At 34.1% G+C, this 16661-nt stretch overlaps 1 protein-coding gene across 5 annotated transcripts in view; it reads left to right on the forward strand.

Moving 5' to 3' along the window:
- Nucleotides 1–16661, forward strand: part of LOC135223652 (neuromedin-U receptor 2-like) — a 908589-nt gene that overhangs the window by 714296 nt on the left and 177632 nt on the right. For all 5 annotated transcript variants that reach the window (XR_010316551.1, XM_064262302.1, XM_064262305.1 and 2 more), the window contains one exon: nucleotides 16464–16661. This exon is cut by the window's right edge and continues 513 nt beyond it. The gene's annotated coding sequence lies outside the window, so the exon portion shown is untranslated. The remainder of the gene's footprint in view (nucleotides 1–16463) is intronic.

Consider the following 16661-nt stretch of genomic DNA (forward strand, 5'->3'; position numbering starts at 1 on the left):
AAACAGATGAAAATGCATTAAAATGGAAGGAGAATAGAATTTGAATAGTGATAAATTGCATCTTTGCTTGAACTTCTGAAGTTTCAGTTGCACGACATCCTCAGGGAGGCTGTTCCACGTCCAACGGTGTAAGGAATGAAGTTCTTCTGGAACTGAGAAGTTCAACAGCGAGGAACATCAACTTCGTATTGGTGCTGTTGTCAGCAAATCTGGTTGCTTTTAGCAGGAAAACAGGATCACTCACTGTTGAGATACAACTATTGAAAAAGTGACAAACAAGAGACCACCTGTTGATGTCCCAAGTCATAACTACTGCTATCAGGAAACAGAAATAAAACACCACAAACCACCCTATCTTAAAGAGATAAATCTCTACCATGAGACAACATCCACACCGGAGAACAGTACCTTAATAAAGGAAGCACAAATGACCTAAAGCAGGTTGTATTGATTTAATCAGTTGTAAATATATGAGGGCTCATGAACATTCAGCAAAGTTCCATAGCTAACAACCATATCACTTGTGTACTGTATACTCTAAAAAAACAACAGTACCCTGTGGAACTCCAAGCAAAATAGGTCTTGGTTCGCTGCTTCCTACCTGTAAGGACATCTTGAAGTAATCCTAAAACATAACCACCCATTCCTAGATTCTGAAGTTTATAGATAAGGTCATTGTGTGCAGCACTAAAATTGAAAACCCTTATCAAGGTTACCTTACAAATGGCTTATCAAATCAAAAAGAACACAGGTACCTGACTGTTTCCTATATCCATATTGACTATCGTCTAACAATCCTTAAGTAGGGAGAATTGAGATTGTCCCGCAGTTACAGCAGTCTGCAGATTTGCCACTCTTTAGAAAAGGGTCTGTCTTACTAAGCTTGTGCTCATCCACAAAGATACTACGTCAACATAAAGATGTATAGAATCTAGTAATCTTGGAGTCATCATACTATAGAATTAAAAAGAAAAAGTGAAGAAACATCAGGATCTTCTCCACACCAACTATCAAGATTATCCAGAAATGCAAATTTAGAAAGAATAGGATCAGGATGACATGTACCAGGGAGCAGGACATCCTCAGCTGATTGCTTAGCTTCAAAAGCTCGATGAAGAGCAGCTCAACCTTTTCCCAGGGCCTGTAACCAATCTACCTTCATCTGTTAATAGTGGCGGAATGGAAGACGAGCCTGACCCAAAGGTAGATGATGCCAATTCGGTCCACCATAAGTGAGGCTGTGTAATGCTTTCAAGGTTCCTCTCCAAGGAATTATTCTAATTTCTTTTGCCTGTATGATAAGTTCTATTTGCAACATAGCAAGACTCAACAAAAATGGTGTAATTTTTATTTGAGTGATTTCATCTCCATGCGTCATTTGTCCTAAATTTGATGACCTTTCTAGGGACATATCTTCATAAAATAGCTTTCAGCATTTCAATGAGTTTTTTCTTGGGATCAGGGTCTAATATAGCATCTGAAATATTAAGCTTTCAGCATTTCAATGAGTTTTTTCTTGGGATCAGGGTCTAATATAGCATCTGAAATATTAAGTGACTGACAAGCTTCAATAATGCAATCCCAATTGGCCATTTTTCCAATGGTGGCATTAAAAAACGTATATCTTAGTTTAACCAGACCACTGAGCTGATTAACAGCTCTCCGATGGCTGGTCAGAGGATTAGACATTTTTATGTGGCTAGGAACCAATTGGTTACTTAGCAACGGGACCTACAGCTTATTGTTGGATCCGAACCACATTATAGCAATAAATGAGTTTCTAATCACCAGAAATGAATAAGTTCCTCTGAATTCACGTTTACAGAGCAGGGAGCGAACTCGGGCTACCACATTGGTAGGCGAGCACACAACCCACTTGTCCGTCCACCCATGGTGGCATTAGGAATACTCTGATTGACGGATATGTCCATCTCAATAGCGAAATAATGAGAAGTGTCCATATATTCACAGACCTTGGACTTGATGATGACTGGAACATCTGTGAATATGAGGTGTAATCTATTACCAGAAGTGTGTGTGGTTCCTCTACTGGCTGGACAAAATCGGAGGATACACAGATCTCAAGAGCAGACTGACCATGTTGATCATTGGAATTTTAATTAACCACTCGCAGTGTTTTGCATTAGTCTCCACAAATAACAAATGAGGCTTTTGAATCCTGTGACTGAGCCATACTAATCCTTTCCAAAAGACAGTCATACATAGAATCGTCGATATTTGGATTGCAGTAAACAGCAAATACGTAAACATTGTAGGACTTACTTAAAATTTTAAAACAAAACACTCCATGGGAACTACACTCGAAATTTTTACGACAATAGATAGATCATCCGGACTTAGTGTATACAACCATACCTAGCGCATGTGGGATGCTGCGACAATAAAGTCAAGGCCATCAAACCCTGGGATTGAAAACTCAACCTTTGATTTGTTACTACTTACAAGGGTCTCAAAATAATACCCTTTTGCGTACATTAGCAGTACATAATAAATTCCCCAATTTGGTGTATCCTTTCGTACTATATCCAAAACTACTGGAATTAGGACTTTCGGAATTACGATCTGTGTCGTGTCTCCTCTGCTTTCACTAGTCCTTGATTTATACTTAACTTTCCTGACCAACAGATTACGTTCTAATTCTAAACCTGAAAAAAATAATCATTATTCATAATCAATCACTAGAGAACTTTAGCAGTGGGTTAGTATCGAAATAATTAATCTTATCATAACAATTATCATTTTGTGGACCGATTTTTGGCCTTTTTTTCGCCAACTGACTTAACTAAGTTGGGCTTTGGAAATGCCCTTTCGGCCAAATTTGAACGTTCTTAGGTCGTATTTTGGAATTTGGGCCGATTTTTGAACTTTTTCTTTCAAATCGTAGTTATGGGCACAGCTCTGGATATCAAGAATATTTGACCTTAAGTCCCGAATGTTTGAATAAAAGTACATTTTTTCTAACTGTACTGAGTAACAGGGCCAGGGTTCAACTCTATGTCTCCAGAAAAGGTAAAACATAAAGAGTTCTAACAACGCAACTGGAGTCGTTGAGTCTGGAGAACAAATAGACGAGAGACATATCTGACAGATGGAAAAGTGGAAGGGGTTCATGTAAATTAGAGGACGGTTATTTAAAAATGTGTGTCGAGATGTAAAAAAGGATAAAAAGAAAGTTAAAAGAAAAAGACTCGCCAGTTTGATAGTATGACATTCATAGATGGCTGAATGGCCGATTGTGGTGTCTAAGGCCTACCTGAATTAGGCTCAGGTTCCATTCGAATAACGAAAAGGAATAGTTCATTTACGAGTATAATAGGACAGGTGATAGAAGGGATTATGGGAACTGCAGTGACAAGACATTACTTAGTTTACCAGGGAAGATGTATCACATCGCCTTGTACTAATAAAATACACTGCTCCAATATCTCGTTTTGAAACTGTTGACCGCTTGTAAAAATACTGCTTTTTCTGTAACTTTTCTCATTCATTACCTGCCTAAAGAGAGAGACAGTTGATCTATGAAATATAATATTTGGCGTTTTTATGGGCTCCTTTCATTTTATGCTATATCATAAATATATATATATATATATATATATATATATATATATATATATATATATATATATTTCGAGCTACAAATGTCCTTTAATATCTAATTCGCTCTACCTCGGAATTAATATATTTTCATATATGTAAACCTAAGGGGAACTTTTTAGTTAATAATTTCGTCCCCTCATGGGATCGAACCACCGTCCAGTGGACAGGAACGAAATCAGGACAACACTGACGTTACCGATTCGGCTAACAGTGAGGCTATAAGTTTATACCGATTCCCCTTTGGTTTACATATATGAAAATATATCAATTCCGAGGTGGAGCGAACTACATATTAAAGAACATTTGTAGCTCGAATAATTTATATGAATCACAGTGATGTTGATGTGATAATTATTCTATATATATATATATATATATATATATATATATATATATATATATATATATATATATATACATATATATACAAAATATGTGTTTGTGTACACATGGGGAACACCAAGCCCGTTTGCCCCGACTTATACATATTCATGAGACATGATCAATGGCAATGAAAATACAAAAGCACATGCAGACGGCTGAAATCTGTCATCAGCCAGAAAAACGGTGAGGAGTCCTTATTTATGACTGAGGGCGAGTGCACCACGAATATATTTTATCTTTTTACACCTGTTATGCCTTAATAGAAAATGTTTATTTCTTGATAAAACTGATATGCTTATCGTCTCCTTGTCATAATGACCGGACTAACTGCGGTCTTTTTATGACAGATATACCATTTTTGACAAATCAATCAAGTTTATACATTCCTATGCAGATATTTATATTCATGCCAGAACTTCCTTACATTGAAACAAACTTGCTTTTTAGAGCCTGAACAGTTAATAGCATGACCGTTTCCGCTAACATTAGCAAAATTTACGCTATTGTCTCAGGCATATCTTTCATTTTTATGAGGCTCTGTTGTCTTTCCAGTGATTTTCCAATCTGGCCAGTATAAAAAAATGTACTCTCTCATTCAAAGGTACTTTCAGGAGTGTTCTTTAAAAGTGTTTTTTTTTTCTTACTATTATTGTTCTTGAACGCCACGCTAAACCAACAGATTTAGGCAAAAGGGGAAAGTCCTTAAAGTCATTACTATATTATGTAAACGATTATACTTTATGGTTCTCTGTTGTTATTATCATGTAAAATCTTTTTACTCTTTTGGGCGCTTCGTCTAATACAGTATCAAGACATTTTATTTTATTACTTGCATTACTAATTATATCTATTTCATCAAAATATTTAGGTCTATATATATATATATATATATATATATATAACGCTAAAAAAAACATGGATATGGTTACTGATTCCTTTATTGCTGTGGCCAGAATGAAATCGCACATAGGTATGTAAATTAGTGGAGATGCATATTCACTAAATTCAATATTACCTCTGAGTGTTCCAGTCCAAAAAGTTTTGGCTGCATGAATTTTCCATCTCCATTGCAAATTTTGTTCTACGGCACCTATGCATTTAATCTGCGAAATGATATTCACATATTCGAGTGGAATAATCTTGTTTGATATTTTGTTCATAAAATTAAAATCCAATCACAGACTACTTGATAAAGATGCTAGGGAATTTCACAAGACCGCTCCAAATATTTCGCAGTAATATTTCCGATTGGATTTAAATTCCCAATCTTTTACACATGCCTTAATTTATTCTATTAATGCGCTCTTAAAGAATGGTCTATCTAGCTCTTTGATACTTAAGGTTTCAGATCAGAATTCTACATATTCTTTAATAAAGCTCTGGTGAATAAAGATACAACAAAACGCTAACCTCGAATCGCTGTTAATCTGTACATTATCCAATTCATTTGGTAGCATTACTCGTTATAAGAGAATCAGAAATGGAAACAACTAATGGGTCAAGAACTGCAACAAAGTATTTTGATACAGTGCAATGCAGCAGAACTAACAGAACCAATTATTCAATAGAGGGTGAAATTTCGTTGTGTCTGCTTTATGATTCCGAATATTATATATATACGATACAGTTGGGGCAATAACGCAAAGCCTGTGCTCGTAACTTTATTTCTCTTTAATCATTCTCTTACGGTTGTTTGTTGAAATTACTATTTAGAATGAGCCAGTAATTTATATTCAGCTCTTTTTATGTATTTTTATCATGCAGATGATTGTTAATTTATTATGTAAAGCATCACAAACATGACAGCTGCATAAGATATACGTATATAGGATAACTGCTATATTCGTTCTTTTTGGCGAAAAGATCATGCTGTCAGTTGCCATGCACCAAAAAGCTGGGTCACTCTACTAAATTACTGGAAGACATAACAAAATCTAGTTTCGGTAAGTATATTTGAATATCAGTTTGTGAAAATCCAAATTCCACCCATTTATGTCAAAAGAAATATGTGGCATGTATATATTTTAATATTTTAACGAATGTTGTTAGCCTTGTCATTATGACAAACGCTATACCTATGGCTTTTCTGTCGAGAAATAGCATTCGCCCAGTATTGGTAAGAGAGTATGCTACCACATACATACTAAATAATTGTAAAGATGTGCTCCATCTACCTAATAATTCAGATTTAATGTGGCATTCAAGAACAATTATAAGAACACTTATAGGAATTTTAAGAACACATATAAGAACACTCTCCTTACAGTTCCTGTGTATGGGATATCAAATTTCCCGTAGGACATTCAAAGATGTCTACATTGGTCAAACTAGAAATACAGAGCAGAAGACAACAGAGCAGCAAGAAAAAGGAAAAATATGCACTAGATAGCAAAGTGGGTTTCATTTATGTTAGAGAATACAACCATATCATTAACTGGACAGGGTTTATAAAGATGAGTTTTTTTATTATAAGAAAGTTTTGGAAAAAAACATAAAATTGATTAATTTATCATTTTATGTTTAAGCCTACAATTTCCCTGTCAATCAAGAATTACCATGTAAAAGGATGTAGTGAAAGGATCAGGTTTGCAATTCGCACAGTCGCCCTTCCCTTGAAAGTGCATTTGTATAAGGTTAATTTCCAGTGCTATATCAGCCCACTTGTAGACGCTTCAGTAAAGGAAAATCGAAGCTGTTGATAGATTTCATGGTTTATCCCTAACTATTTGTGGAATAAACACAATGCCCTCTTAACTTCTCGAATTCTTCACACACTTTGAATACGATTTTCATTACAAATCCTTAGATCCAACGCAAGAAATATGAAGCAGCTCTGAAGTCTGGTAGTGGGGATCGAGCCTGCATCCCGAGAAATCACGATGTCACGTTGGCGCCCTAACCAAGAGAAAGATAAGCATCTATTGAGGTTCATACATACATATACCTGTCATAATCACATATATGTATTAAAGCTGGAATAGACCCATCCTCATAATCGTAGACAAGTGGACAACCGTTTTTATTGCCTTTTAGGTTAAGTTGGTGAGGATGGGTCTATTCTAGCTCCAATGCATATATCTGAATTCAACAAGCATATGTACTATGTGTGAGCAGGTCGACAAAGTGACCTCGTTGTGATTTCTCGGGACAGGACTTCAGAATTGCTTCATATATTTTTGCATTTGGATCTTGGGCTTCGTAGTGACAAGCACATCCAAAAAGTACGAAGAATTCTAATGGTCAAGAGGGTATTTAGGCTATTACAATTCATACATATCTGGTAAAAAGTGGCTAGTATATTATATATATATATATATATATATATATATATATATATATATATATATATATATATATGTGTGTGTGTGTGTGTGTGTGTGTGTGTATATATATATATATATATATATATATATATATATATATATATATATATATATATATACATATATATATTCTAGCTGACTAACCCAGCGCTATCCAGGAAATCTCTGACAGACTAGGCGTAGGGGAAGGAAAAGGAAAGGGGAGGGGTAAGGAAGAGGGAAAGGGGAGGGGAGGAAGAAGCGAGAGAGTGAAGTGTTTACGCTGACAGTCTGACTGACAGTTCTCCTTTTTTCATGGGAACGTTCACCCTCCGAACAGTCCGGGTGAACCGACAGGTATTACTGTGGTAACTGTCCCTTTTCTCTAGTTACTACTGAACTAGGTGCCTCTTTTATCTAGGTATTACTGTGATGAATGGCCCTGTTATCCAGAAATTACTGGAGTGACCGTCCAGTTTATCCAGCCATTACTGTGGGGACTTTCTTTTTTATCCATGTATATTACTTTGCGACCTAACACCTTTACCCAGGCATTACTGTACTGTCTGTCCCTTTTAACCAGGTGTTACTGTGGTGAATGTCCCTTTTATCCAGTAATTACTGTGCTGTCTGTCACCTTTAACCAGTTATGACTGTGCTGTCTGTTCCATTTATCCAAGTCTTACTGTGGTGGCTGTCCAGTTTATCCAGATATTACTGTGATGTCTGAGACCTTTAACCATGTTTACTGTACAGTCTGTCACCTTTAACCAGGTATTACTAAGCTGCCTGTCCATTTTATCCAAGTATTACTGTGGTGACTAACCCTTTTATCCATGTATTATTTTGGTTACTGTCCTTTTATCCAGGTATTGTTTTGATGACTGTCTCTGTTATCCAGGTATTATTGTAGTGAATGTCCCTTTTATCCAGTTATTACTCTTCTGTCTGTCCTTTTTATCCAGGTATTATTGGTACTATTTGTCCTTTTTATCCAGGTATTACTGGTGCTATCTGTCCTTTTTTATCCAGGTATCACTGTGGTGGCTGAAAAGCCTTTTTTATTATATACTTCTATGGTCTAGGCACATGAAATGAGGCATGATAAATATATATAGAGTTTATTTACCACATAACTTACGAAGGGAAGGGGGACGGGGGAAGAGGAAGGGGGCGGGGCTACGGGTTTGAATTCTACTCTATTATCTACGTTGGCTCAAAAGATGTCCACGTGCCAAATTTTGTCTAGATCGGTCAAGTGGTTCGGATTTCTATAGCACACAAACATACAAACATCTACTTTTATTTAGAAGATATATGTATATATATATATATATATATATATATATATATATATATATATATATATATATATTTATAATAAAAAGGAACCCATAAAAACACCAAAATAATATAGAGAGAAATACTATATTTCAGAGACTGCAGTCTCTGAAATATATTATTTCTCTCTATATATTTTGGTGATTTTATGGTGGGGCTCCTTTTTATTAGATGAATTTGTTATAACAGAACATTTTTGACCAGTACATAGTATATAATATCTATATATATATATATATATATATATATATATATATATATATATATATATATATTATATATCAGACTTCAGGAAGGTAAAGCTATCCAATCCTCAGCTTTCTTGTTCTGTATCACACCGATAGTCTATGGAAAATAAATTCAGCGTTAAACGTGTGCGACGATCCCACTGTGATTAGATACTGCAGTTCAGCTGAAAAGCATGGTACTAGTTGAAGTGTTTCACTGTAGAGGATTGCCTTAAAATGAGATTTTTTTTTTCGTTTATTTACTATTTCTCCTAAGAGTGTTATATTACTCCGACTCTGGTCTTTGTGTTAATGAACATGATGACTTGATAATAAAAGGAATAAAAAATTATCCAAATTATTCTATGTTATTTTTTCTGATAAAAATTTGTGTAGCAACATTTATTTTAAAAACTACAGTTATACCTGTGACATAGAAGTTCTTAAAAAGTTAGCTTTTTAAACACCACATTATAGAAAGTTAAAAAATATAAACGATTCTTATAATCTGATCGATTCATCATTATTCATTTGTCTGCAAATATCTTATTTTGTTTAACCATCGAAAATTAAGTTTACCTACTGGATCCATTAAATGGCAGTCAATAGACCTTATTTAGTCAATCGTTTTCATCCAGGCAGAAATTACAGAATATTTCACTTTGGTGACTGATGTCAGTTAATGATTTAGTTTGTTTACAAACTCAACTAGCATTACTGGCTTCGGAGACTAGGTGTGTTCTTCAGGTATTCTTTAGCGTTTATTATACATAAGCAAAAGTGTCTTAAAACTTCAAGTATCATTAGTTCACGCTCTCTTATTTACAAGGTCGACATTTTTTTCACATGAAGCTCTTTACAAACGAGCATATAAACACACGCGTGTGTACACACACAAGCATAGACAGCAATAGACACACACCATATATATTTATATATATATATATATATATATATATATATATATATATATATATATATATATATATATATATATACATATATATATTATATATATATATATATATATATATATATATATATATATATTAGAAAGGGAGGGCGTACATATATATATATATATATATATATATATATATATATATATATATATATATATATATATATACACTCTTATATGCCACTAAATAGCATGTGACAATATTCAGCTAAGGCCACAATAAAAGTAAAAGAAAGGAGTGCCTAGCGCTTTTGTATTATTTCAGCATTTTCGAGGTACAATGTAAAAATCACCGAGAATACTTACCAACGTAAACAGGACAGGTGAAAAAATAACAACGCAATATATTCAAAATCCGGTTAAAACCAGTACAGCGTGTAGCTCAACGGGTGATTGTAAAGAAACAATGTATTTAACAACAAATGCGTCAAAGCAGATTCAATAATATTTCTACGAGTTATATTGTTACAATATTAAACAACTTTGGCCCTCTCCCAATGACTCGTACAATTAATTGGAATTATTAATGTGTAAAAATAAATCATTCGACATTTGTCTCGTTCTCACACCATATCTGTGATGTTTAGTTCTTGTCATCATTCCCTTCCCAGATTGCCCTACATAAAAACTCTTGCATTTCACGCAAGGAACCTGTAAATGCACCCCTGAGAAACTCTGGGAGAATTCCGTATTAATATGTTTTCAAAGTATTTGGAACTTTAAAAACAACATTAATATTAAAATTCTTGCAAAGATGTGGAACCCTCCGCAGGAGATCACTATAAGGTAAAATAAGTATATTTTGATTGTGAAACCCACTCTGGTAGTTACTGAATAAAAAGTTCTTTGTGCTTTCTGCAAAGCACATTCAACAAAATATTGTGGTAGTTCAATTTTTCTGATATGTTAAAAAACAGTTTCAAATTCTTCTTGAAGAAATTCAGGGCTGTAGATATATAAAGCTCTTAAAAATAGGAAAGAAAAAGTAGCCTTCTTGACTTGATTGCTATGAATAATAGTGGATGTATGAATCTACATTTGTGGGTCTCCTGGAAACTGAGTATTTAAAGCCATTGAAGTACGGTGAACTTTTGCATCTAGAAATGAGAGACAACCATCACATTCTTCTTCATAAGTAAAATTAATGGAAGGTACCAAATTGTTCAGCTTGAAAAGGAATGTATTCACATTTTCGGTTAGAGGCCATATACAAAAAAATATCATCTACACATCTAAAGCTATATGAATCAACTGCTTCCATTCGTCTACCATCCATCCCGATTTTCATGTATACTCATGATATGACCTTTCCTGATTACTCGGTTCATTCCTCCCTTAAATGTTAAGCAGCCATGGAATCCTAACAGTCCCCTGTAATAGGCTTACTTTTACAGCAAACAAGTGACTCTTTTGTCTGCATATCCTAACAGGTGTTCTTTCCTTCATAAATCTTCTATCACGCAGTGTCAACACCCTTCAGATTTCCTTTAATGAGTCTGTTATAAGCTTTGTTTAGCTTATATATATCACAGCTTTCTTCCTTTACTTCGGAACTTCTCACATGAATGTTTCATAGTGAACATTCGATCCTCACACATCCCTTTTTTGTCTAAACCTCAACAATGTCCTTTCCCTCTCTTTCCGTCCTGTGCCTTACTTCTTCAGTTATAATCCTACCATACAAATTCCAAGATGAACGAAGTAACGTTATACTCTTGTATTGTTTATAGCCTTTTGCACCGTTACCTTTACAGAAGGGAACAGTAACGATGAATTGATGATATTGTATTTGAAATGCTGCAGTATGATAGTAAAAGTGTGATTGGGTGGCTGACTAGAATTTCAAAAGGATACCTGGTGTCTGTAAGGTTCTGTATTGTGCACTTTCTTAGTAATAATTTAATAACTTCCATGTCGGGTTCGTCAAGTGCCATAATATACGGCAATGCTAGCGAAAAGTATAAAAAAACATATTTATATTTTTATTTGCTAAAAAATTCTTTTCTTAAAACGTTTAAATATTTTCAGGGGTTTAAGTGTTTGCAAAAAAAGAAAATCTTTTTAGTTTTTCAGTAAACAACTTTTGATCCTTCTTGAAAATCGTGATTATTAGAAGCAACGCATAGCCGCCCAAAAAGAAAAATTCCATGAACTTCCATGTTACATGGACGATACAAAAAAGTTACTTTGAACATTTTCTTTTATGAATAAAAAGAGAAAACAGAGGACTAACGAGCACAATTTATGTTGGCAATGACTATTCACATTTAAGATATATTTCTGAAATCACAGATTATTTGAAAAAAATTATCGGTTCCCAACATGGATTAGAGGGATTGTTTAATCCTGAGTACAAATTACGCTACCACAAATTACAGTATTTAAAATGGATGGGAAAGAATAAATGTATACATTTATCACTGCGCCTAAAATACTGGTCAAATTCCAGCCAATGTCAGCATCAAAAGGCTCTTTACAAAAGTGTAGTATTTTGTTTTATTTATATGTCATGCTAGTAATCTTTTCAGTCGGTTTTTGTTCCTCATAATAAAACAATCAACATTCCACAGGGGAAGGAAACTCATTACATGACGATTCCGAAAGGTTTGGGCCTTCAAAATACTAAATTTAATTTAAATATCCTGTGAAATCCCAGATCACTATCCTAAAAAATCTGGGATTATGTGTTGTTGCCTGCTATTATTTTTTTAATTAAGGTATGTGTTAAATATATTGGGAAAGAAATATCAGCGTACAATATTGCAATATAACGATATTAATGTGGTTCAATTATTTGTAGCCATTAACCTATTTTATTTCGGAAGCGATAAGGGAAAAACAGACTTTGGGTAAAGTTTTTTTATTATTAAGAGCTCTCCTATTATGATAGGTTTCCTTTATGTACGTTGAAAGGGTCCTCAATCATACAAAACTGCATAGTTCAAAAGTGAACTCATCGTTAAATAAATTTATTTGTTAGTGGTTGTGGCTGCTTCGTTATTGGGAGCTTTATTTTTATCTTTATGGGCACAGATAAATAACGCATGTTCATGTGCAAACGCAGAAGTCAAAAAAAAATTATTATATCGCTTTTAATGTTTATTACTCTACTGTTCTCCGTTCTATCATAAAATTAATAAATGACCAATCTTATCAGTCTGAGGCCATTATTACATGGTTGGACCGTAGACTTTATATTTGCCTTTTTTTGTAATATATATATATATATATATATATATATATATATATATATATATATATATATATATATATATATATTAATTTTTATAAAACTTTTTATTTATATCTATTGTCGAATTTCCTGAGGATGCAATAACATTGCCAAACGTTGAAATAAGCCGTCGAAATGTCAAATCCCAGTGAGTTCCTGCCCACATTCATCTACTTTGTATATATAAATATATAAATATTGATATTGTTAGCGTAGTCTCTCACTATACTCTTTTCTTAAACTAAAATCCAGATGATATGGTGGACATATATATATATATATATATATATATATATATATATATATATATATATGTGTGTGTGTGTGTGGGGGGGGGGGGGAGTGGTGTGTGTGTGCGTGTGTGTGTGTGTGTGTGTGTGTGTGTAGTGTCCACCATTATCATTTGGATTTAGTTTAAGAAAAGAGTATAGTGAGAGACTACATATATATATATATATATATATATATATATATATATATATATATACATATATATATGTATATATATATATATATATACATTCCTGTTAAGACAGTTCCTTCAGTTACATCAGCATTTTTGGCATTCTATATTTTACCACTTCTCACCCCCCTTTCCTATTGGGGCTGAACTTGTACTTGAAGGTCATCAGGAGGATCTCTATTCATCCCAGCGACCTCAAAAACTATGGATTACACTCTAATATCTGTTATTCTTGACATTTTATTTGTCACTTCTATCAGGGCTGAACTTGAACTTAAATGGCATAGGGAGTTTCACTATTCATCTCAGTGACCTAGAAAACTATGGATTAGGCACTAATATCTGTAGTTTTCGTTTATTTTTATATGTCACCACCATCCTGCCCCTTCCTATCAGGTCTGAACTTGGACTTAAAGGACACGACAGTGTGACTATTTATCTCAATGACCTCTAAAACCATGGATTAGAGTCATTAGACACTAATATCTGTTGCTTTCAGTTATTTTCATATATCACCACTTCCCACCCCTACTCACCCTCCTTCTTATCAAGGATGAACTTGGACTTAAGGGGCATCAGAAGTATCACTATTCAGCTCAGCAACTTCAAAAACTATCGATTAGACACTAATATCTGTCGTTTTCGATTATTTTTACATGTCACCACCTTTCCCACCCCTTCTCACCCCCTCCCTATTAGGGCACCGGCTAGATAACTATTTCCAAGTAATGCAATTAGCACCAATAGCCTACATTTCAAATTTGAATCAAATCAACCCAAAAATAAGAAAGTTACATTATGAGGTAATAACTTTTTAGGGGTGTTTTAAATGTTTTTATGAAAATCTTATTAGCCTATGTTCAAAAACTTATGTTAGCTTAATCTTTGTGCCAGATTTCTTAATTATCGATTCAATGTTGCAGACATTCACTTGGAACAAACAGACAAACGAAGAGACACATTTATTATCCCATTTATACAGTACATACATACATACATACATACATACATTCATACATACATACATACATAATTTAACTACAATTGATATCCCAACTCATAAGGGGTAGTGAGTAGCAAAGAAAGACATTTTCATGCTTACACTCAATTTGTACCAGGTTATACAACTGGTCTGTTAAATGAACCTGTGATAAACTTGCAGTTGACGTGCTCTCTGGGTGTTCATGTTGAGGTAAGTTGACCTGTCTAATTGAAAACACAGGTCCTCCTTTTTGAGAATTTTCTTTATTGCTCTGAGGCATGGAAGCGCTACCATAAAGTAGAGAATTCGTGTGAGAGTTACTTTTGTTGCAATGAAGCACGTACTACATCCGTAATTTTTTATACTATCGCTCAAATAAACGTCCTCCAGAATATTTTAGTAATGAAGGGTGGCAATAAGCTGCTCTCTCTCCTCCTCTCTCTTCTCTCTCTCTCTCTCTCTCTCTCTCTCTCTCTCTCTCTCTCTCTCTCTCTCTCTCTCTCTCTCAACCTACCTACAACATAACCGTTTATGACCACTTTTTATAGTATAGGAAGGCGTTCTACTCAAAGCTTATAGTGGTGATTTTTTGTGTGCATCCAACATAAAATTTGTGAATTGACACAATGGAAGATGGTCATATGTGGAAGGTTTTTTTTCCCTTTAAAGAATTGAGCTCAGTGTTAAAAGAAATAAGGTAGATCCAACGCATGAAATATTTCCTGTTTACTACAAAGATTTTTATTTTGTGCCATTAGATAAGACTTGAAAGGGAATATGGTAATAAATGTGTCTTCTCGCTGCAAACGATTTCATAAACTAGTTTTTCAGTGTGGTTTTCCTATTAATAGTTCCCTTACTAAAAAAAAACATAAAGGGTGGAAGGACGTTAATGACACAGTTTATATCTCCTAATGACACACACACACATTAAAACTGTGAGTCTCACACTACTTATTTAATGATATAACTCTTAGGTAAATCAATACTTTTGATAAAAGGACTTTTTATTAGAGTATTTTCACTTGCTTTGCGGCATACCGTGTTGGCTGTTTTTCAAATTTATGGGTGTGAAGAGAGACTTCTTTATGACTGAGAGGTTCTGACAGAGCATGGCATCATTTCTTGAGCAACTTGGCTATGTGACAATCAAGCGGGTCTGTGGGGATCTGGGATCTGATATTTATGACTCCGAGTACATTGACGGAGACATTAATTAATTTATGGGTGATCTGGTAATCAGTTGTGTGAATGAACCACTTATTTTTCCTTTAACTAGAAAATAATTTGTTAACTTTAGATAGTAATGAATTAGCTGCATAAAAGTCATAGCATCAACGGTTTACTTATAAGATACCTTTCTTTCTTTTTTTCCCTACTATTTTATTTTTATATGACAGAACGATCTTCTCTTGCAACCAACTTGAATTATAGACATTCCCCCTGAAATGACTGTCCTTCTGGCAAATGGCCCAGTAACGAAACAAGAAGAATAATAGTTTAAAATCAAAACAATTACATTCGCACCTAAAAACCATTTGTCAGTCAGTACTAGTTCACTGATTCTGGATAGAGTAGTTATCACTAACATACATTCAAACACACACACACACACACACACACACACACACATATATATACTATATATATATATATATATATATATATGTGTGTGTGTGTGTGTGTGTGTGTAATATATATAATATATTATATATATATATATATATATATATATATATATATTTATATATATATATATATATACATATATGTGTGTGTGTGTGCGTGCGTATGGGTGTGTATATGTGTGTGCGTATGCGCGTGTATGTGTGTGTTCATGTACCACAGGAAGGGTGAACTTCAAATTATAGATCGATATCCAGTGACTATAGACTATGACTTGGCTACAATTCATGAAGCATCTTCTGATTTATTTTCTTTCCTTTGCAGGTTTGTGTCGCGGCAAAGATGTAGTATCGACCTAATGTCAGAGGATCGATCAGGTCGACTTAAGGATAATAATGTCATCAGGTGCGGTTTAATCTGAGACGGCCCAGAGGATGATAAGATTATTAGCTCTGATACAGTGCTGAGTGTGTAACTTGGCAGTGTAACTTATATGATGCTTTCTTGAAGTGAATTTTATAT

The sequence above is a fragment of the Macrobrachium nipponense genome, chromosome 10 (assembly GCF_015104395.2).
Source record: "Macrobrachium nipponense isolate FS-2020 chromosome 10, ASM1510439v2, whole genome shotgun sequence".
In the NCBI taxonomy this organism is placed as follows: domain Eukaryota; kingdom Metazoa; phylum Arthropoda; class Malacostraca; order Decapoda; family Palaemonidae; genus Macrobrachium; species Macrobrachium nipponense.